This window comes from Heliconius melpomene, chromosome 3 (assembly GCF_056956725.1).
Source record: "Heliconius melpomene rosina isolate 202511_hmr_F chromosome 3, ASM5695672v1, whole genome shotgun sequence".
Lineage (NCBI taxonomy): Eukaryota > Metazoa > Arthropoda > Insecta > Lepidoptera > Nymphalidae > Heliconius > Heliconius melpomene.
In genome coordinates this window covers 6,893,949-6,918,944 of record NC_140391.1, presented here as the reverse complement: position 1 = coordinate 6,918,944, position 24,996 = coordinate 6,893,949, and the positions used below count along the sequence as shown (strand labels likewise).

Here is a 24,996-nt window from a genome sequence, read left to right as displayed (position 1 = left end):
CTTCACGCTGCAGCCCGCACACAGTGGAGTAGGCAGAGGGAACCTTGTGTTTAGACACTACGTTCCTCACTTTCTGCCGAATTCTGAAGGCATTGCTCGTTGAGTGACGGAACTCAACGACACACTAAATCAAATAGATAAAATCGCTTATTGATTATATACTATTTTATGTTTTTTTTTTTATATTGTCAATATGATTTCAGTTTGGATGTACTTTATGGTAATAATAAGAAGTTTCAAGGAGGAAATGGAGTAAAAGAACAAATATATAGGTACATACTATTGTAAATTTTTTTTTATTCTATAATTATACGACTTAAACTATAATATGCAGCATTATTACCTAATCTATTTAGGCTTTTAAAATATTTCACACGATAATTTCTAAACAAAAAAATAATAATATTCCTACTTATTCCGAACCCTTTCCCTCTATAAATAACAGCTTATTTTTAGATATTACCATTTATTTTACTATCATCGCACTTTATTTCTCTTGCTACATTAGATTCATAAAGAAATATAAATAATGTTTTTATAACATAATTTTGATGTTAAAATATATTCGATTAACACTGGGTTATGATTATAGGAGCTCAAATTTTACAGTAGAGACAAGTATATGATGCTATTAAAGGTTTGAAAATAACTTACTATTCCATAGTTGTAAGTTTAACCGCCATTCGAGGATCTGTTTGCTTATTATATTTTTCTAATAGATATATGCGAGTATCGTACTTATTTGAGTTTCTTCGCAGACACTGAGAAGTGAGTGGCAGAACGGAATTTGATATCGTACATTAACTTGTTATTTTATAGATATATACATATAAAATATGCATATATATTATATTTTATAATTAAATAACTCTATATATTTTATCTATCCACCATTTACATAAAATAGTAGAATCTTATAGTGCCCAAAACAACCATGTTGAATTTAAATAAAATATTACATGGAGATTACTAGCTGTCTGCTTAAAATTTAGTGTTCGATATTAAAGTCAGCGATGCCTTCGCATGGAAAATGTTAATTAAGGGATTCTGTAGATTTAGTCAAAGAGCCCGCCCTTCATTAAGCCTGGGATCCTCGCATCAGCGTAAATGTCACTGTTGTAAAGGTTTTAATTATCATCCAAGTCCGACCCACCGCCGGCTCGATCTTCTCGTAAAAGGGTTACATCATTTGAATAAAACAAAACTTGGAGCCCCTTAATGTGGAAACTTCCCCCTACAAATGAATATAATTGACATTGGTAGATTATATTCTATTTACTTTTTATCGTAAATAGTGTATCTACTTAATTTTCAATTACCTTAAGTACCAATAGCGCCGTGTCGCTGTTAAAAATGATGATTGCGAATTCACATTCTATATCAGAAGATTTTGTGGATAGATAGATAGATACCTTAGGTACTAAATCTTCTCATATAGGATGGGCATCTTAGCGAAAGTCGACAATAGAATAGCGTTTGAATAGATTTTCTTCTCATTGATCTTAAAAAGTAGATGACTGTGGCCAGTCGTGGTGCAGGAGCACGAGTGTATAATTGTAAACGCAACATGTTTTCAGTTGTATTCCCACTCGAGGAAGTAAAATTTTATCTTTAAATTTTCACGCCCTGGTAAAGCACAGCATTGAATCCCACCACTCATCACGAAATGTACGGGATACAACTTGAAACTTTAGAAAAATAAAAAAAAATAGTTTAAGAGACACTAAAATGTACGTAATGTAATCTAAGACAATGACATTTTTTCCATAGCATGGAGCATATATACACCATAATAGCTATTTTATATTCTAAAAGCAACATCAAAAGAAAATTTAAAACACAACGGCATACACTGGAGAATGCTTTGAATTTCGTTAGAAATATCTCCGTCACGTCGCCGACCCCGGCGGGGACGTAAAAGAAAAGTGTATAAAGCAAAAAGAAAGTATAAAGAAAGTCACTTCCCTCAGCGCGTTTCTCTCGGGTGGCACCGTTGGCTTTTATTACGACGGGCACGTGACGTGAACGCGACCCGAGCTTAAAGCTCCCGTTGGTATGAAATATCTATATATACCAGTAGATTGGTAGATATATTTTGGTATTTATCAATACATTTAATTTAACCGATGAATTCTTTTTTTTTATTATAAATTCTTACTTATATTTCGTATCGAATTCCGCTTCTAGAGACGTAAAGATATTATATGAAATGATTTTAAAATTAATGTTATCTCAAACTTTAATGACCCGTAAATAATAATGTTATATGATATCTTAGATTAATATCTGATAGATAATATTACATTATTATCTATCTATCTAAAAAGAAAGGAAAGTGGTTATCCAATTAAACTTTAAAATTAGATTCTGTAGTTTGAATTTTCTAGATTATTATAGGTATATATAGTAAAGGCTGCTGTTGAGAAAAATATTATTTTTCATATCTCCTAGTCTATGTATAATATTATGCAAAACAAAACGGAGGTCGGGGAGAATACTATCCCTCGGGACATATTCATAACGCACATAAAAGGGGCTCCTGCGATTCAAGCTAATATTTCTTTTACAGCATATCTTTTGATTTGTTTACCCTGTTCAAGTAGTTTTGCTTCAGCAACTTATAAGAATAAATATTCTTTTTCGACATTGTGACAAAATTCCTATATACCTAAGTAAACCTACTTAGGTTCACACAATTTATTACCAGTTAAGTAAATTGGTAGTGTAAATTTGCTAAATTATGTATATTTTGGGTGATTGTAATATTACCTTTATATTATTTAAAATCTTAAATAAATCGATTTCAAGTAGGAAAACTTGAAAACTATTATTTTTATTGTTCCAGATTTATCATATAACAATGAAAAATACGTACCTACAAAATATCGGATAATATAATAAAACAAAAAATAAATCCTTTGAGTTTGTATATTTACATATTTTGTGTCTAGAAACTGTAGCAAACAAGCCGACGGTAATACGCCGACGGGTAAGAAAATTTCTAACCGCTAACACACAATTCATCTACAATACACATATGAGGGTTTTTTTATTTATTAACCAGGAAAAAATTACTTTAAAATTTAGGTAAATGACACATAGCTGTTATAGCTTTTTAATCGGGAAAATATGTACTTTAATATACAAGAAGCTTTTGTTTATAAAACTAGTTATCTAAATCTAAGAACTTACATGTACCTACTTCTATATTATACCTATTTACAAAAATAAATTATAGGTATATTATCTTGAAACTTGTTTTAATTATAACTCCTTATTTCATTGCATAAAATCGAATATCACTATATTTTTTTATAATTCTTTGTCTTCATAATAAGGTTCATCGTTTATTGAAGGGACTATTTTATAAAGGGTAGGTACCTACGTACTTAGCTATGCCTTTATAAAAATTAAAACTCTAAATCTAAGGACTACCTACTAAAAAAGTTAAACTCATTTTTCGCCCCATAGGTACATTTCATTCATCAAGTCGTATACCTAGTAGGTATTTGATACCAATTCGTCTTTTTCTATTCACTGCTATATACATTCATAAATCAGCTTCATGCTGAATCCCGCTAACAGCAAGGAAGGCAAAAGAAACCTTGAGTCAAAACACTCCGTTTCCCACTTTCTGGCGAATTTTTCGAGGCATTGTAGGTACATAGAGTGGCGAATCTCACTGCAGAGCTTTTGACTTTGTTCCAGGGCGAAGAGATAAAAATATCTATTACTTATTATTAAATTCCCTCGAGAGGGGATCGAACTCACAACCGTCGCGTTAGAGTCACTTTACATTATATTACACATTCATGTATTTTTATATTAATTTAAACTAAGACTTTTTAATGAAAATACAAAAGCATTGAATAAATTTACCAGCGCCATCTCTACAATAATCCGGTTAAAAGGACAAAACAACACCACAACGCATGCGCGAATCAAAAATGGCCGCCAATCAATACGTGACCGCCACCCTATTCCCCCTTTTCTTAGAAGCACAACTTAACAGACATTTTATTAAAAATAAACCTTAAATCTTGCAGGATAAGCTTGAAATTGATTTAAATGGTGATATTGAAATCTAAATAACTGGATATCTTTTGTCCGTCTACCTATCAAAAGATATGTAGGTATCTGTAGATATTATAGTTATGTGGCTGATTAGACATTTAAAGCTTTTGTAAATTTATACTTCTAAGCACTAGCTCCACGATAAGCACTTACTAGCTAAAATATGGGCTGGCGAGTGGCCGCTAGGTATAGTAGACTTAGGTATTATATATTCATATCGCTTCAGAACTAGACTTTGTTATAAAAAATAATCTATAAATAAAATATACAGATTTTAAATCTCCATATTCCATCTGAATACAGGTATTTCATACATGAACCAACATAGAACTTTTACTCAAGCTTTTTGAAAATATATGTAGGTATGTACTTAAAAGCCCCGGTGAATTTCACGCGGCTGGGGACAGTGCGTAAACCCAGGAAACTGACCTGAAGATTAACATTAAAAATATTTCGTTCTAACGTCAAAGTACGAGACTTGGAAGGTCAATAAAGACATTATATAACGCATCCAGGTCTTCATCGGCCTATGCCTAAGACATATTCTTGGTACTGGTCTCCAACGAAGAACAGCGAAGCAAATTGCCCAGGACATAGCGCGATGGAGGAGCACTGTGGAAAACCTCTGCCCAACTTAGGGGCTATAGGACAATAAGTCAAGTATGTTATGTACCTATCCTCGATGGGGTTGGAAATGCTGCCTTCTTTAAATAAATATATTGTTATTTTTATTTTATATTATTTTGTTTTACATTATAATAAAAAATAAATAATTTAATAAGCATAGCTATGTACCCCATATTTACCCTTTATTATGATTTTTTTTTTTTTAAGTTGTAATTTTAAGGTTCGCCATACTATGAATGATATCTACCTACTGGTGTGTAGGTAGATACCGTTAATAGCAAGGTACTAAATAAATATAGTCGTTATACTCACGAACATTGCATTTTTTTTCATAAAGTAGTAAGTTCTTAAATTTTTTCTTATGAACATTTTGATTTTCTCTTTTAGGAATAATTATATTAACAAAGCGCCATCTACCAACGGCTACGTAAACTTATATCCCAAAAGTTTGAGTGCCATATTTGGATATGCTAGCGCCATCTCTTTAAAATATTGTGAACTACAAGCATTCCTAAAGCTTTTGAAACTTTGTAAACATCTTAATTTATTCCTAAATTTGTAGATGTCCTTGATTAGGGAACAATGAGATATAATGTCGTTAAAAAAATAATTATATTTGTAATATAAAAAATATATATATTATATGTATCATATTATATATATTTTCATTTTGTGTAAGCATATATTTTTCTATTATTGTTTTGAAAAATTTATGACATTTTTTTAAAAATAAGTTAACAATATAAACAATATAAATAAAAGAAATGTTATTTAAATATATACCTCTCTAAATGTATTTTAGCCAACACATATTTTACTAAAAATTTAAGAGCAACATCTGCTTTTTTACTAAAAAATACCAACCGTACACCATACATTTTTAAGATCTAATGAATGGGGAAAGAAGCCAATAAATTTTGCCACTGACAATTGCTTTTTAAAAATGGAAGCCTCAACCGTAACGGTATTGGTCGATTTCGGCGCCATTTGCAAAGGGCAGAGCCTGATCTGGCCACGCCCACATACCAATGAAATTGACACCGCCTTTGTGCTCTGCCATCTTTAAAATGAGCTTCCCCATTTAGAATGAGATGTTAAAATCCAAAGCTTATCCGATAACATTGTATTATAATGAGGGGAGGAATATGTGCTATAACTAAAATGTATTCTATGTTAAGGCATTTATTTACTTTACATTTATTATTACTATCTATATTTATATATAAATCTGTTAAATTTTAATTTTAGAAAATATTTTTATTATAGATATCTATTTATAACAAAAAAAAAGAGTGTTAGAAATACAACAACATAAAATTCAAATAACAACTTAAAATAAATTATTACACCTCATTGAAAAGTTAACGTAATGACATCACATTACGAGGCACTAAGCGGGCACTAATAATAATTTGTAATATCTACGTCATAAAACAGCTACAAGTTTAGTGTCCATTTGTAAGCGTTTACGACAAATAACAACCTCTAGAGTCGTTCACTCGATTTATTGACTCAAAAGTTCATAACATTTGAAATTATTGGCACTGAATTGGTTGTTCGCTTGTTAAATGGAGCAATTCTGTTGTTGAAACGATAAAATGGAAAGCTTTCGTTTGGTGAATATATTTACAATATTTTTTAAATCTTCTATCTTAAGAAAATAAGCTGTAAAATAAATAAGAAAATGTAATAGTATATCAATTAAAACAGATTAGACAAAAGAGAAAGAGAAAAGAGAATTTTATAAAAAAAAAAGATTAGATATGACATAGAAAAAAAAGATCTCATTGATGACTAGTTTTTAATAATTCTACCTATATCTATTAGATATGTATTCAAAAAGGCTTTAATATTCTACATACGGTAATAAAGTAAATTATTCTATAATTTATTCAGTTACCTCTATACATCTACTAAAGATATAAGTAATTTAATAAACCACAATCAATAAATCTACTATTAATGATTATAAAATACCAAGTATGATAATAATTTAAATATTGTATAATGTAGGTACATAATTTATGCCATTTATCGACAGGTGTAATGCTGTCAAACAAGCTTTTATGATAACGATCTCTATAAGCATCTACAAGAACGTTCGCTGCAAATTATTTTACCTTTGTCGTTAGCACTGCGTCAGTTGCACATACGGTGCATTTATTCCTCACATTTTACCCACACCATTAACAGACAGTCCCAACCAGAGTTAATTTCCCGCTTAGTTAACTTTACGGCCACCCGTTGATTGGATATTGATTAGAATCCACCGTCTCACCAGTAAATAGCAATTCTTTTAGAAATACATCGTACAACCACAAATTTACACTCACTAGAGAATGTAATTACCTATGTGAGTTTTATGGTCGCTCCTGATTATATAAAACATGGCGTTAAATCGGTTTGTATCGTCTGTTCTTTAGAGATTTCTATTTTTGAATTTATAAAGTACTAGTGGACCCGAACGCGGCTACGCCTGCTTGAACTATACGAATATTTATTAAATATATTTATGAAATTATTTTCAGTTTTCTAACAACAAACTTCGCAAATCGTTGCTTAGCAACGGTCGCATAGCGACGGTTGTTATTGACATGGCGGAATAAATTTCATGTCAAATTAATAAGTATTTTAATATATTGGTAAATATCGAAAATATTACAAATATGAGAAAAAAAGTATCCTATGTTCATCCCAAGACCCTCAAGTATCTCTATATGAGTATTTGATCACAATTAAATTAGCGGTTTGGCCCTGATTGCGTAAAAGACAGACAGACAGACAAACAGAGTTACTTTCGAATTTATAATATAGATATGGATACTCCAGACTATTTTTGTGAAAGCATCAATATCTTAAATAGGCAATACGCAACTACTAATATCTAATTATAGCATATATATAGAACCTTAGGTGGTACTAACTATTAAATATAAATCAAAACTAGAGCAAGCTTTCATATCAATCAAATGTCAATATAAATATGTATATAAATCACACCAATTCATCAATAACATTTCGCTAAATGAATGATGCGAGCCGTAAACTATAACGGCCTACGATTCACCCACGTGTGCACTTGAAATTTGACTTTAAATACTCCTTATTATTTAGTTGATAGAGTTCAAATTATTATATCACGCTAGTTTACTGAGACACGTTTATAGCACTTTATGTAGCTTAACATAAAACTAGACACCCAAGTAGTGGATTAGAAGCAGTCTCTTGCGCAACTGTAAGCTGTAAAGCAATTTGAAACGGCCAGAGGTCAATTTTTAAGCTTCCTCTCGTTTTACGATTTGTTGTTATTATCTAACAGCTTCTATTATATTTGTATGATTTGATTGTGCGTAGTAAATATTGAAGTTTTTTATTATATTAGTGACTCAATATTGCTATTGATATTGTAATTTTTATTAGTTTCTATAGCAAGATTGTAATATGTCTTTTTTTTTAATTGCGTCCTTCTTTGTATGTGATATTGCTGGCAATAGTCGGTACCTAAGTGTCAATGTTGAAAATTATAGATGGCAGGTATTGTTATTTTTTAACTATTATAAGCGTAACACAATTTTCAACTTTCCTTTAAATGTCTTAATTTTAGTGAATTTATTTCCTGAAGTTCCTGCGAAGATAATTTATTACATCTTAATGTAAGTGCCTTTTAAGGGACGTTTTAACAGTACTTGGCATGTAAAGATTAGACATCTAATCACTAGGTGGAAGAAAGATTGTTTTAAAATATTATTGTCAATAAATGTATAACAATCAGCTTCCCGAATGACCATCAAAAGAGACTAGGGTCATCCATTAATTCTACAAAATCAATTTCATTAAAGGTAAACCGTGCGTATAAAGGTAAACGTACGGACGTAATGTTTAAAAAATATACTATATATCATTAAGATAGATATCATGTAACATATAGATACTGCATTAAAGAGAAATATTTCAAACATAATTGATTGTTACAAGTAAAAAGTATGTAAATGTTATGAGAGACACATTTAATTTAGGTAAGTACCTACCTACCTACTACAAGCAGTCGATTTATAGAAAAAATGAATAAGCTTCACGCTGTATCTCGCACACAGCAGGGTAGGCAGGCTTTTGCCTTAGTGCTAGAGCGAAGAAATGAAAATATTAATAAACAATAATTCGTTCCCTTGAGTGGAGATCGAACCCACTACTCACTCAGACACTCAAATAAGAAAAATATTTGTAAATAAAATAAAATTTCTAAATTGTATTAATAAAACTAAAATAATCTATGTAATCTTTACAATATTCTGAGTGCAATATGAACCTACACCTAGCGTATCATATACCACTTTCATATATAATATAATATTAATATAACCTTTTAATAAACATTCTATGCATAATAACATCAATTCTTTAAAAGCATACATCCGGAAATACTTTAATTGAATATATTTACATAATATGAAGGTTGTAGTTCTTATCTACTAAAGTTTAATGCTTAAACGATGTTCTTTATTTAAAAATACTCTTATCTTACTTCTATCTGCAAATATTACAAAATATAATGACCATATTTTGACCATTTGCAGTTTTTTTTTGTGTATAATAAAGTTAGGATATTCGCATGCCTAAGCATTATTAAAATTTAAATTTAATAATTAAATAAAATGTTGTAGAGTACATTTTAAATAATTTAAAATTAATATTCATAAAAACATTAATTATCTTTTAATATTAATGCCAATATTTTATATAAGGTGTAATTTTATATGTAATTCTAAGTAATTATGCAACTGACTTCATTATTTATTTTATTACTTTGTTTAATACCTAGTTAGAATGTACGTTTTACTTATAATAACGAAGAAGCAAAACTAGTCAGTATTATTTTGTTCAATTTGAAAGTAATTCGTACCCACGCGATGTTATTATTATATTAAGTAGGTATATAAGAACCACAACGACGTTTGTAAAAACATACATAAATAATTATCAAATTACATTAGGTTTTGTTAGACAAAAGTTCAAAAAAATATTTTAGACGAAGCTTCTAATTAGACACAGTATCAAATATATAAAGAAATATAGGTACATATTCAATTCGTTGCCGTACAAAATTTCGCCAAACATCGTATTACGTAACAAAGAAAAAACAAATCTACAAGAAAAATAGAAGTAATTCGTAACGGTGCTAGCCACACGCTAAAATTCAACGTAAATTGTCGAATTGTCACAGACTAACAAGAACACGACACCCAAAGGATTACCGACGCTTTGTTTTCCAAGAGCGACTGTTTGTACTGTAAACAGCGCGGCAAGCGGCAGAGCAATTAACACTTACCTGCTATACGATCACAACACTACACTGATTTACAGTCTATAATAATAATGTATAATCACTCTTACTATTAGTGTTTTAAATTAATAATTCTCTACATATTATTTTACGCGGTGAGCGCGGCCGGTCGCGGCGACGGCTTTCGGCGGTATGCGAGTATGGGCGGGCGGGGCGTCTCAGCGTTGAATTGGCTCGAAGCGCGCGCCGCTGGGAACATCCCTCGACGCTATCTCTATAATTTACTTTGATTTTTAGAGATGAGGGTTCGGTGTTAGCTGTCAGGTGCATCTATATAGCTGCGTGGATGATATAGGTATGTATATAAGTTTAAAATTTACTTTCGTAAGTTGGTATTTTACCTTTTTGTATATAGTGGGAATCCAGAATTATGTATTAATTCTCCGTTCTCCATTTTCCGCCCAATTTTCGAGACATCGTGTGTTGATAGAGGACTGAACACCGTGTTTTGTCATAGTTACAAAAGCGAAAATGAACATATTAAATATTTTTTTTATTTCTCTGGGTGAGAATCAAACCCACTGCGATATAAATTGACTTATTTAATCATATAGGTAATATCCTTTCTTATTGTATGTAGACATAGATAAATAAAATAATTATTTTGAAAAACAACAGAAATTCAGAACATTTTTCAGCCTAAATGTCTACGTACTCTACTTATTTTCAATACTTTCGCCAATTTGAATAAAAACTTCTTTTTTTTCTTGACATTATTTAATATACATATACATATTTCTTTTGTATCAAATTTTAAACTCGCAATGTCGCTGTGCAAGTATTCTTTAAAAAATAATATAATAATTTCTCTTTTATGCAATTTTAACTACCAACTTAAATACATATTAATAGCTTTTACGATAATTTTATTACTTAATCTAATTGATGCCTACATTGAAATTAAATTAAAATTGACTACCGACTTTAGTTAGATACGCTGGGAGACGTATAAAATTTATTTCCGTACCAGCAATTAAATCGAAGCACCTTTTATTGGAGTCCATGGTAATTAGCAGTAGAATCCGTTAGCAATAAACACCGTTTACATACTCTGTGTAGTCAAATTATCTTAATTCTAACTAATAATATAATAATGATATGTGTAAAGCCACTGGCTCGGCCACCTACAGTTTCTATCTTGGTAACTATGGCCGGAATTTCTTTTGAACGTCGTCTTGTTTCATTGTAAATTTCGCCGCGTTTGATTCTTTATGGTATTATTGTTAAAAGTGTTTATAATGTGAGAATATTTTAATAAAATTATTTTATAATGTATAAGCTTTTACGCCAAATATTATAATGGAATGTTATTATTTTAAATAATATATCTACCTAATACATGAACGCACTTAATTTTTTATCTGTTTACGATGAGAGACTGCCTAATATATATTCTATATACAGTTAGATACCTACATATATATTGCTTAGAAATTTTTAGAAATGTTTATTTAGGCATTTCATGTGAAGTTTTTTAATTAAGTCATATTTTGTGTGCAATGAAAGATATTTTCAATACTTTATTATACCTTAATTGCTTTTATATTTTATCTTTACGTAGCTTTGTTAGGTGTTTGTGCTGCGCTATCTATACCTAATTCGAAAATAACTGATACTCTTTTCACAAAAAGAACTGTTAAATAGCGGCATACTATTAAAACTAATATAAAGATAAAAATGCAATCATAGAACTTAAAACTGATAAAAAGATTGGGGTAACAAATAAAATTGAGTTTTTGAATATTTAAAACATTTTTGGTAAGGATTAGTTATGAATAAATCTATCTACTTATTTTTAATGATAGATTTGGATGATCAATATGAAAAAGGTGACATAAGTGGAAGATTTTCAACAAATAAGATAAGTATATAACATTGGAATATTTAACATTAAGTTGACGGCGAACGTCGATACTCGTCCATCGACTAAAGGAATGCTTTTAACGTCAACAAAAATAATAAGACCACTCTCATACTTGATAACTCCGAGGGTACTACAGCGAGGCAATCAACTCTTACATTTTACTTTTACTGCTATTTCGATGTGGGACACTCTACCAATAATAAATTACAACAAATAATTGAACTCGCAAATCAGTCGGTTGAGAAATACGACTCATTACGAATTTATGGTTGTGACACGAAGATTTCCTTTGTCACGGGTGATGCAAGATAACTGCACTTTATATTGTTATTTATTAATATTTTTCTTGGATTTTTACTAAATTCAATCAAAAGGTCGTTTAGAATTTTGTACTATTTTCGTATTTAGCTTACAACCCAGCATCAGTTTCTGAAATGCATGCGGAATGCCATATTTTTTTCTATCCAAACAGTTGAAACTACAGTTCACTACATCTATCATCTGTAGACCAGTTAGTACATAGCTATCTATTTAATTATTTAGTTTTTAAACTTAAAGTTTTCCAAATAAAGTAAAAATATAATTCATTATACAAAGCACGAAAAAAAATCAAATAAATAGTAATTTGTATGAACAAACCTATCTATAAAAATATAATAATGACAATTCTAGGTAATTGAAAAGTTAATAACTGTCCTCTAGGTATTATTACAAATAATTAGACTTTACTAAATCCAATCTTTACTTGTTAATTGCTTTCAATTCCTTTTCATTACGCAATATTCAATCAAAGCCGTTAGAGTGCAAGTAAACAGAGGGTTTGCACAAACACAGGATTGCGGCCCTCTCGCACACATTCCTTAGTGTATTGACTCGGATTCCGATGTAACAAAACTATACAACACGTACAGTTGGGAAAAAAAATATATTCTTTATTTTAAAGGTTAAATAAAATATGTACTTTAGTAAAAGTATAAGCTAAACTGTTAAACCACAAGTAGTAAGTATATGACACAGAGGTGAAAAATCATGAAAATACGTCGTATTTAGTCGTTTTAGTGATATAGCGAACGTTTGTGTCCCAGTTGAAGTTGCCATGGCGCAGGCATTCGAATTAATTAATTTATTATTTTTTTCATTTCTTCGGTCTGGTACTAAGGCAAAAGCACGGCGTTGAGATCCGCCACTCAACACGCAATGGCTTAAATAAATTTAAAAAAATATAAATTAAACATATTTTCCATAATCAAAAGTTGAAATTCTCTTTCGGAATATTGAAATAAAAATTTATTTCAATAGAAGTTAGATAGAAGCATCAACCTAAAAATATAAAAATCACGTTATTCTTTAATCTGATTCGGAACATTACCTACTCCATATTATAATGAAATTTTATTTATGGATTCCCATGAAGTGTTCGCATATATTCAAAAACATTTCTTGGTATTCAAAAGTATCTTTTAGATTATTAACAGCTAAATCAGTAGTAATAGCCGACGACTGTATTTTTATATCAAAAAATACTTTTCTGCTGCCACTACAGTACACCTATGTGGATATTTATACAATAAAGGTATATACATATATTCGTATAAGCATATATGTTGAAACGCGTTTGCGCAGTGCGCTAATTGCCTCCGAGTCGCGCCTTTCAGCTGTTTCTACCTTCGACGTACAACGCTCTACGTCAACTGCAAGTTCAAATAGAGTTGATTTATTTTATCTTCGTTTAGCTGTTAATGTTACGGTGGTTACTGTACTTAAATATTTTTATTTTTGGAACAGAGCCCTTATTAAAACATGAGAACGGAAATGGGAGTCGCACTAGGTTCCCAAGTTCCCCCTGCCTTCCCAAAACAGCGTGAATAATTTAGAGGCCTGTCGTAGCGTATGGGCATAAGCGTGCGACTGTAAACGCGCGAAGGTTTTGGGTTTAATTTCCACTGACATGAAATATTTAATATTTATAATTTCTCGCTCTGGTAACGAAGCAAATCATAGCACTGATTCCCACCATTCAATACGCAATATCAGTGGAAACTGGGCAACAGAGTGTCATAACACTATGTTTCCTCTACTTATCCTATATACGATACCTATACCGCGTGAAACTAAACAAAGAACAAAACAAATTAATAAACGCACATACATAGGTTATTTTGTCTTTTTATAATTGTTGCTATATTAATAGCTTTTATATAAACAATTTTCTCTAAAATCAATTGTTATTAGTTAGGTAGGTACTAGATATTTCTACACACACAGCTTAACTAATATTTCAAAAGCAAATTATATCAAATATAATTAAGTTAAAAATTCTATCTGGAACAATTTCGAAACGAAGTGAATTGTTTTTCGTGGGCCCTCGATTGGATTTATTTCAAGTTTTATGACGTCTCGCATCCCCGTCGTAAAGTTTATACCGAGCCCAACCGGCTACCGCGACCTTCTTCATATTTATAAATACTTTCTTACGAATCCGTCTTTAATTTGAAACTTAGTATCAAAATATTCAAATTGTAAACATCATCAGTTTGTGAGGCCAGTGGCAAATTGTGATTATAAACGTGACTGCTTGAACGTTCGATCCCACTCGAGAGAATGAAATATTTATTTAAATTTATATTTCCATTTCTTCGCTATGTTGTTGAGGCAAACCACTGCGTTGAATTCCGCCACTCAACACGCAATACATCAAGAATTCGGCGGAAAGAGGGAGACGGAGTGTCTTAACACTAGGTTCTCTGCCTACTCTGCTGAGCGCAGGATACAGCGTGAAGCTGATTTTGATTATAATTCCTAGTATGTTAATGCGAAAGACGCAAAAAACAAACAAACAAGACCAGAACCTGCCAAAAGGATTGATAAAAAAAAGGTCAATTCGGTAGCCTTGTAAAAAGCTCTTTTGCATGCCGTAACGTAAATATTTATCCTAACAATAGACTAAAGGAAGCGTGTCAAATAACAACAATATGCCCCCAGTTGGCTTTCACTTTCAATTTTTTCCATTTTTAGGAAACCCTTCCATAAACGCTACTGCTAGCTATAGTCATTTGCATAACACTGTACGAAACAATAAAAGGCACGTTTATTTGAACGCGAAAAGTGAAAACAGGGTTCAAGGTGACTATGAGGAGTTATTGGTTAGTTTATGTTTCGGTGTCTCTTGTACTGCACGTGAACGTTTGTTTTGAAATTAATAGTTAAAAACAAAAGTAACTGCTAGTGACGTAGCTGGTTTAAACAGTGTAAAATTCCACATTATAGCCAGTGCTGAGATAAACTAACATCTATAAGCTTGTAAGTATATACTTTAACACTTTACAAATTATCTACGTCATATTCGTAGCTTGTATCACTCTGTTCTATTAGAATTTTACTATCAACCACCTTCACTCTTCCTTTAAACAGCTGATAAAACGTCACCAGCTATTTATATGCATCGATATTACTTCACAAATTAGTCAAACGTTAACTCTAAATGAATTGCTGGTGGGTGCAATAAACGTTGTTCTAATCACAGAATGCAGTTAAAATCGTACTAAAAAACAAAACTAAACCACATTCAACGGTATTAGAGGTAAATATAGAAGGCGCTTCCATTAAATACTTGCTATCTTTCGTTTTAACACCAAGGTGTAGAAGATCTGTTAATAAGCCGTACACACAAGACGTGTTTGCTTGTTTCGTTACATCATTTGAGTTGGCACTACGTTACGGTCTCGTACCAATATTTAGTGCATATTGGACTTTAAGCTTGTTTACTATTAAATATTTATTTGTTAGCTATATTTTTAAACAGCGGCTTCACTCTGATGAGATATTTGCTTGACAAATTATTTGATAGCTAGTTTTAATCTGTATTTTAAATTTTCGATTAATATTTTTAACAATTGAGTATACCTAATTATACAGAAATAATATGTGGAGATGCTTGTAAGGTAAAATAAACAGCTTTCTCATTAAAAATTAACGTATTTATAACAGGCAAGTGGGTCAATAGCCGAAATAATTTGGGCCATAAAGCGTATTTAAAAGTCCGAGTCAGCTGGAAGGCAGTTCGGCCAGCGGAATAATAGATGCGGTTTGGTTTATTGTAGCCTCATATAACTTGGTTGGGCTCACGTTCGTCCGTTAGTCTAATTTCAAACACAAGCGAGGGAAGTCAATGTTTAAATATATTCAATTAGTCATGTTACAAATTAAAATTCTTAAAATTGAAGATAGAAAATAACCAAAAAGTGCCAAATTCTCTACATTTTATGTAAGTCCTTCCACACTACTATTCCACTGTGTCATATTCAAATAATTACATCATATTATCCTTCTTCTACGGCTTTTTCTTGTGAAATTGCTTAGATATATCTACTTACTAATAAGTATAATGTGTTTAAGTTATAACATCGCAGTAGAAATACCTATATTCTCTCTAACAACGTATAAATACCATATACCATATATATTGAGGCCGTAGTGGCGCAGCGGCAAAGGATGTGACAGTAACACGAAGGTTGTGGATTCAATCCCCACTCGAGGAGGTGTAAACGTAAATATTTATTTACGTTTACATTTTCTTTTCTTCGCTCTGGTGTCGAGGCAAAGCGCGGCTTTGAGTTCTGCCACTCAACACGCAATGCCTCCAGAATTCAGCATAAAGTGGAGAACGGAGTGTCTCAACACAAGGTTCACTCTACCTACCCTGCTGTGTGCGGGATACAGCGTGAAGCTAATTTTTTTTTACCATATATATATATATATGGTAAAAATTTATATATATATATATATATATATGTGTGTATAATATATATATATATGTATAATATACATAATTAAACAAATGAGCGCACCATATTCGACTCGCATAACTAAATAATATTATATTAATAATTTTCTGATATAATACTTAACTTCCTTTTGGATTTCAACCGGGACTTATTTATCTATCCTAGTAAGTTCAGTTCATAGTCTAATAACAAGAAACTGAGACGGCGACCTCAGCAGCTGGTTTAACTTACAACTAAGAACTCGTATCGTGAGGAATCCCGGCTCGCGTCTGGAACTAGTAACTAGTAACAAATAGTGACTTGGATAAATATTTTTCATTATAACAAATATTTTCTATTGAATTTTTATAGTTTATATATAAAACTATAATGATTATAAGTAAAGCAATATAAAACACAGGTACCTGTGCAATAGCACAGGTTCAGTTAGCAAGTTCGATTTTTATAGAACCGATTCCATAATCAATTCAGGTCTCTACTCGTATGTACGACCACACTAAGAAAAGTGAACCAAGAACAAAAGAAAGAAAATTCAATTCCCTTGTTAAGTGCAACGTAATAGGTTCTGTTAAGTGCGTTGTTACTGCTAGCAGCACGGTAACAATGTAGTGTTACTGCGTTGTACGGGCACTCACTTGAGTGTCTATCAGTCGTTAACTCAAATACAATACCTATGTAGAACCTACCTACCTATTTATTCTATTTTATATGATTATTTAGATTACAATACCTTAAGTTTTAGAATTATATGATACTAGCGGCCCGCCCGCGGCTTCGCCTGCGTGAACTATGTTATTATTAATTTCTGTCTCCATGAGTACAAGTGACGTCCATGCAAAATTTGAGACTCCTAGCATTTGTAGTAACGAAGTTTCATACAAAATTTCAACCCCGAAAACAACCCCTTAGAAGTCGAATATTGCAAATTCCCGTCTTAGCGAGCACCTACGTCCTATAAGTAACTCCTATGCAAAATTTGAGATTCCTAGCACATGTAGTTTCTGAGATTTCGTGATGAGTGACCTTTCGATTTTATATATATAGATAGATAAGCTTAATATCTTCAATCTATGTTATATTCATTAAATTTTATCTTTAAATTTTAACTTTTAAAAGAATGATATGAAAAGTTCAGTTTTCGAAAGATTAAATTTTAATTTTATTGTGCCTACTCGTATATTTTATAAATTTATTTGATTATTTAGCACTGACTGGTCCAGAAATTACAACTTATAAAAGTTAACAAGCTCCAAAGTTAAGTTTGCGGGCATATGAACTCATTTTGAATAGAATGAACTACAAATATACGTTTTCTAATTCTAAATAATCTCTTTCTGTTTTTTCTTCTATTCTTTTTATAGTAAATTCTCACTTCGTGCCAAATTTCATGATCGTCATCCATGGAAAGTACCCTATAGATTCTGACTACGCCTCGTGATTTTGTCTGTCAGTCAGTCAATTAATGGAGGAATTTTTTTATATGTATTTTATTTAGCCACTTTCCCCCACTTTCCACCGAATTTTTGTAGCTTTGCGTGTTGAGTGGCGGTTTGGCTCGTTACTAGAGCTATGAAATCAAAGGAAAATTCCGCTGGAAATCGAATCCACAACTGCCGTCACATTTACAGCCGCACGATCGTGTTCCTGAGCCATAACGTAAACTCGTAGATGAAGTAATCGATGAATACCGTAGTTGCACTAAACACCTCTAGGTGTAGATATATAAGCTGATTTCACAGCCTTCATTGTTATTAATATTTTTTCTTTTTACATTTAATATTTTCTTATTAACATTTAATAATTATTTAATGCTTATAGTAACTATTCTTGAAATATATAACTTACCGTTTCATTCCTATTGAACGAGCTGCTTGTTATTGACACGCGAAGTAAAGTTTCGCGAACGGTGTCAATTTTAGCAGAGCTTAAAAACAAGCAGCGCTATGTAAATACATTTCATATTTACTTATTTGAACGTTCATCTTCAAACAGAAGGCGTACTCTGATTGTTTATTTTATACATATATAAAAGACACCGCTGGATAAATAAGATTTAGGTTTACCTCTTGGTCGTTACAGAACTTTCATATAGTACCTACAATAATTTAGAACAATAAATAGATATTATTTACTGTTAAGAACTTCATCGGAAAATTTAGAACATTCTATTGTTTGTCATGTTAAAATTTGATATTAAAGCAGCTAGTTTAAATGAGGTGTCAGATAAAAGGACTCTGGCTAAGCTAAGCTTGAATTTCAGAAAAAGCTCGAGATACCATTTTTGTACTCTTGGTGGGCGAGCCCGAGTCGTGTTTGTCAGGTTTTTTTTATTTTAGCTTCACGCTGTTCTCCCGAATATCGCATCGTAGACAGAGGGAACCTAGTGTTAAGACACTTCACTTCCTACTTTCTGACGAATATTAAATATTTAATTTCCTCTAATATGAATCTCTTGTAACCCTGCGCCATGTCCGGCCTCATTCTTTATGTAGACATATCTATATGTACCTACTTACATATGTATAAATAGATACAGATCAACACAAAGAAGTAAAAACCATTTTAGTATTTAAAACAATATTTTATCAGGTTTCGGCTGGAGTATCTTTTTAATCTGTATGGATATTTTTAAGCCAATAAATTTGGATGCCACTCCACATGTGAAGGTAGATTAGGGCAGCCCCCGCCTCTCGACGTCGCCTCGTAAAATATTATCCTGGCCGAGACATTTATGGCCGGTTTGAAATAGGTACCGTGGAAACATTTCTAAAATATTACGTATACTGGTATATGGAGATAAGCTCGGTCTGTAGCTAGATGGAATTTTTTAATGTCAGCTTAAATACTGTTGAAAGTCAAAACATTATTTACTTTTGAATACTTTTATATAATACATAATTATAAAGGTATACTTAAGGCAGTATAGTATATTCATAATTAGAATTAATAAACTATATTTTTCTGGTTTTTTTTTCTGTGTTTTTTGATTTTGCTGAGAATAAAGATGCTAAATGTTTAAACAAAATGAATCTGACTAGTACTTCAGAAACACTAGCTACTTTTAAATACAAATTCAATTTAAAATTGGTTCCTAATTGCTCCAAAATTCTCCATTTTCAAATATCACTCAAATTATTTTGAATTTCACCTAGGGTAAAACCGGGATAGATGCCCTACTTTTTGAAATACCCACCTAATTAGATAAAATATATTTTTTATAGGAATAATTTTTATTTATTTAGCTAGCTCAATCCTTTGTGATGAATTACTTATATTTTTTTTTAACAAATCAAATATAGATTTTGTAAAAAATAGCTTTTCGTGAAACACTAATTTTGAGGATAGATGCCTACCTATATGGATAGTTGCCCCACTATGAAAATGCTGGGGAGGATAGATGCCTGCAGAGTAAGGTAGGTGCACTTTATACCGATTAAATGAAAAAACCAAACCAATTGTTAAATAATTCTAATTTTAAAACAGCAATTTAGTTTCCAACAAACAATCATAATAATGAAAAGTATATAGCGTTTTTTAAAATCTTATAATTGCTATTAAATTGTAATATCACAAAAATAGGTAACCATTATTAAAATTTTAAGACATTTGTGTAACTAAAATATAAATTCTTAAATTTCAACATCCATTATCATATTTTTAAGTTAAATTTTACAAAATTACAATTCTTAATATTTTTTGTTGTAAAACACTAATATTATAAATTAAAATATTATCTATATATATAAAAGGACTTGTCCTCACTGACTGAGGTAAGATGCGCGCACAGCCGTAACCGCTGATGGTAGTAACGTGAAATTTGGACAGATATTTACTTTCGTAATCTAGACATCCACTAAGAAGGGATTTTGAAAAATGTTGACCTTAAAGGGGTGAAATAAGGGTTCAAAGTTTGTATGGAAAAAAAAATAAATCGGCATCGATTTTTATAAAATTTGAAATTTAGATTTTTAAAAGTATTTAATTGAACATGTGTTTCATCGTTTTCTAGAATTCTCCCCCTAAGGGTGTAAATAAAGGGTTGAAAGTTTGTATGGAAAAATCGTTAAAACGCCACCGATTATTATAAAATTTTAAATTTGGACTCTTAAAAATATTTAATTGAACATATGTTTCATGGTTTTCCAGAATTCTCCCCCTAAGGGTGCAAATAAAGGGTTGAAAGTTTGTATGGAAAAATCTTTAAATAGCCACCGATTTTTATAAAATTTGATATTTAGACTCTTAAAAATATTTCATTGAACACATGTTTCGTGGATTATTAGAATTCACTCCTAAATAAGCAAGCGAAGCTGCGCGCGTCCGCTAGTAATATCATAAATACTAACATCCACATTGCACAATTATACATTTTTATATTAAAAAGAACAAAATATAATTTTTAGTTATCTATTCTAATCATCTAATCTAATTCTCTAATTATCTCAAATAATAATTATTCGTTATTCCAATTTAATTAAAATTTAGCCAGATAGGGTTTTTATTTTTCCACATCTTGCGCAATAATTTCTGAAAAATGTACAGGTTTCATGTAGCCAGTCTGACACATTACACATTGAATCCAGTCGGATTGCGACTTCGTATATTTATAGTTTTCGAAACATTCTAAAGATTCTAATGAAACAGTCTAACTTAGTTTTCAATTGTTTTTGCTTTCTCTTAGCTATATCTTTCTTGTGTTTAAAAAATGCTAATTTAATAAATACTTTAAAAAATATTTTAAAAATATATACCTAACTCCATATACTGAGTATAAAGGGATAGATGCCCCTAAGGGCACCTATACCTCGAAAAATCAGGGCAACTATCCTTTGTGATAGGGATAGATGCCAAGGAATTTTTTTAGTAAATTATAAACAAAATAGAATCTATAAGCACCTAGATACAGTCTTAATGAACCAGTACATCGACGTAATAAAAAATATAGCGCAATTGATTACAAATTATAAAGTTATACAACGCAAAATATTAACCTTTAAATCTTTGACGCGTTCACGAATTTCGCCGCGGAGATATTTACTCAAATGTGCTAAACGCGTCCTCATTGCACGAATGTCCGTGAATAACTTTTGTGCGGGAAGACTGTGGCTCCTGCTTGTACAATTATTTTTTTGTCGCGAGTTCGGGAAGTTAGGTATTTTGAAAATGGGGCATCTATCCCACTGCGGCATCTATCCCGGTTTTACCCTATAGATATATAGCCTACATATAAATTTAGTGGTTTAATAATTAAATAAGTAATTTTGTTACTTATATATGTATATACATATTATATAATTAAAATAAAATTTGGTGGCGCCAACCAGTTTTAATTGCACTACGGGCGCTTTAATTAACCCACTTCAAGTTAAGTAGAGCCTTATCTTTCGGCGAGCAGATTTTGCTTCGCGTAATGGTACGAGTAAAAAATTTGCGCTCGTTAAATACTGTTTGTAATATCTATGCATATTTACTAGGTTTAGATGACCTCCTTAAACAATAATAATATCCTATACTAGCGGCCCGCTCGCGGCTTCGCCTGCGTGAACTACGTTATTATTAATTTTTGCCTCCATGAGTATCTACGTCCATAAGTGACATCCATGCAAAATTAGAGACCCCTAGCATTTGTAGTAAAGAAGTTTCATACAAACTTTCAACCCCAAAAACAACCCCTTAAAAGTAGAATATTGCAAATTTCCGTCTTACCGAGCACCTACGTCCTATAAATAACTCCTATACAAAATTTGAGATTCCTAGCACTTGTAGTTTCTGAGATTTCGTGATGAGTGAGTGACCTTTCGATTTTATATATATATAGATTATAGAATAAAATTATAAAAACTCTATATTTAATAGTATTGCGATGAATTTCATACATCAAAATTACAACCGCTCCGTAATATTCCTTTTTCCCCTTAGATTTATGAAAAAAAAGTAATTTATTTCATATATTTCAATTATATATTTTTTACATAATAAAAAATATATATACAGTATAAATAATCTAACAATGTAATATAGATATAAGGGGACAGTATTCAGAACCACATTGCTAATGTTCACAAGTCATTTTCGCTTTGATAAATTGCTAAATAATAATATGATAGCGCGGGTGCATTCACCGAGCCGCCATCATTGCTTCATAAAACCCGCTAATGTCCCGTAATACGTCACTCTATATCTTTATTAACAATTCTATCGCCATAGATTCTTTTCATGCCATTCACAAAATTTATGTTCAAATTTACGACGTTCTTACAACTTTCTTTTGTCCTCAACTATTTTCTCAAAACAGTGTTTTCTTTATGCGATTTATTGAATATGTCATATATTCGTTAAGTAACTCCAGGGCCGCCTTACAATGTTGTATAAAAAGAGAGTAAAGAATAACTTGTAAGTGCGAACATAATCCCCGCTCGGTCGGTAGATATAAATCAACTGACTCTGCTTTTTTGCATCGTTCGAAGTTTTTACTGTAACTATAAGTATATTTTATTATCGGATTTATTAAAATATTCTTTATGAATATGAAGGGAGATACATTGTATGCCGTCTTCATAGTGTTAAAGATGAGAGTACTCCTTTAAAACAGTTCTAAAATGTTTTTTTATATGCCAGAGCATATAAAAATTCATTTTTAAATACCTAAGACTGAGATACTATTAGGTATTCTATAGACATAAAAGAAATACGTACCTTTGGGCAAAAACGTCTCTAATAAATGAGTGAAACAGAGGGCGGATGGGACAGAGATTTATCTTTTTCAATATGGTGTGGGAATGTAAGAACCTAAACGAATCGCAGAAGATGCATCTATTTTTTTGAAATTGCCATTTTCAAGTGGACTCTTATTTATGTGGTAACGGCAATTTTCTACAAAAGTCATAGTTGCATAACAAACAGAAAGAGACCAGAGACCAAATTTACAAATTAAATACATATTTTACTTAATTTACATAAAGCCTTGTAAATAAATCTAGGAAATTATTAAATGGTTTCACAAAAATGAGATCAATGGAGAGAGTTACTTTAATATTTGTCCCACGACTGTTATCATTTACTCATTAGCGCCATACTCGTAAACTCATTAAGCCACATAACCGACCAATCGAGCTTTCCAATCATGAAATTAAAATTAAGTCTCTTTTATGGCCAGCCGTTACGAGCTGCGAAAAAAGGGGGCATAAATAAAAAAGGGGGTATAAACTACACACCTTCGGAGCACGCAACAGAGCCCGAGGATATAGGTAGTCGTAAATTATGCGCTTATAGCTTCGACCGATCAATACCATTCATTAAGGAAAAATGTATCTTTTAAGATTCTACATGTCGCTCGTTCGCGGTTTACTTTTTTGCAACATAAATTATGGCAATGATAATGTGACTGGCTCTCTTAAAGATGCGTGGAGATAAGTTTCTGTGTACAGGTACTATATTTTATTTTTTAATGTTCAATAAATATTTAAAAGATACAAAGCTATATATTGTTTTCAAAATATTTATAAACACTAGTGAAATAATAAATAATTTATTTAAAACTGACATTAATTATTTCAATTGAATAGATATACCTATTATATAGCCCAAAACCAAGCAACCATATAAGATTAATTGAACTAAACTTCACATTACTTATTAAAATATTTATATAAGTGTAGGTACCTAATTCTAATTATACAAAAGGCAGATGGGGCGTCCGGGACCCTCGCCCGGGCGGATCGATGCAGCTCCCTCGCTCCGGCAACGTTTCTACTCACGGAAATCACATTAAATCACTTGTAGTTTATAACATAAATTGTATTTCTTAAGTAAACGTAAAACAATGTTTTATTTGGTCTTATATTTCTTGCTTATATAGTTATTAGCACTGAAGTTATTAAAAACATTTATATATTCCCTTATGTACGAGTACGAGACAAAAATAGAACTTTTGACACTCTTTTTTCTGCCGTATCACTTGTTTAAAACTCTACATTTGTGTCTTAGCTTTAGCTTGTTGGTTTGTCAATGTGTTTTAATGTTTTAATGTTCTTCGAAATTTTCAAGTAGTTAGGTGCCATGATTATCCAATCGACCGATTTTAATTTTCATATTCTTAAAACATACTATTTTAAGATTAGATTCTTATTCCAAATCATATATAAAAATAAAATTATAATTACCAAAACATTAAAATTTGCTACAAAATAATTTTTTCAATAGACTTTAACAACTACTAAGACCAAGTAGCTTTCAATTATACTATACAACACTAATTTACTATTCTCATCAGAAAGCGAAACTGACAAAGCAGGCGGCGTGGGTGC

At 31.2% G+C, this 24,996-nt stretch overlaps 1 protein-coding gene across 1 annotated transcript in view; it reads right to left on the bottom strand.

Annotated features, from left to right (window-relative positions):
• Positions 1-10,160, bottom strand: part of Abd-B (Homeobox protein abdominal B) — a 74,443-nt gene extending 64,283 nt beyond the window's left edge. The window contains exon 1 of the mRNA XM_085207804.1: positions 10,028-10,160. The gene's annotated coding sequence lies outside the window, so the exon portion shown is untranslated. The remainder of the gene's footprint in view (positions 1-10,027) is intronic.
• Between the last annotated feature and the right edge of the window lie 14,836 nt (positions 10,161-24,996).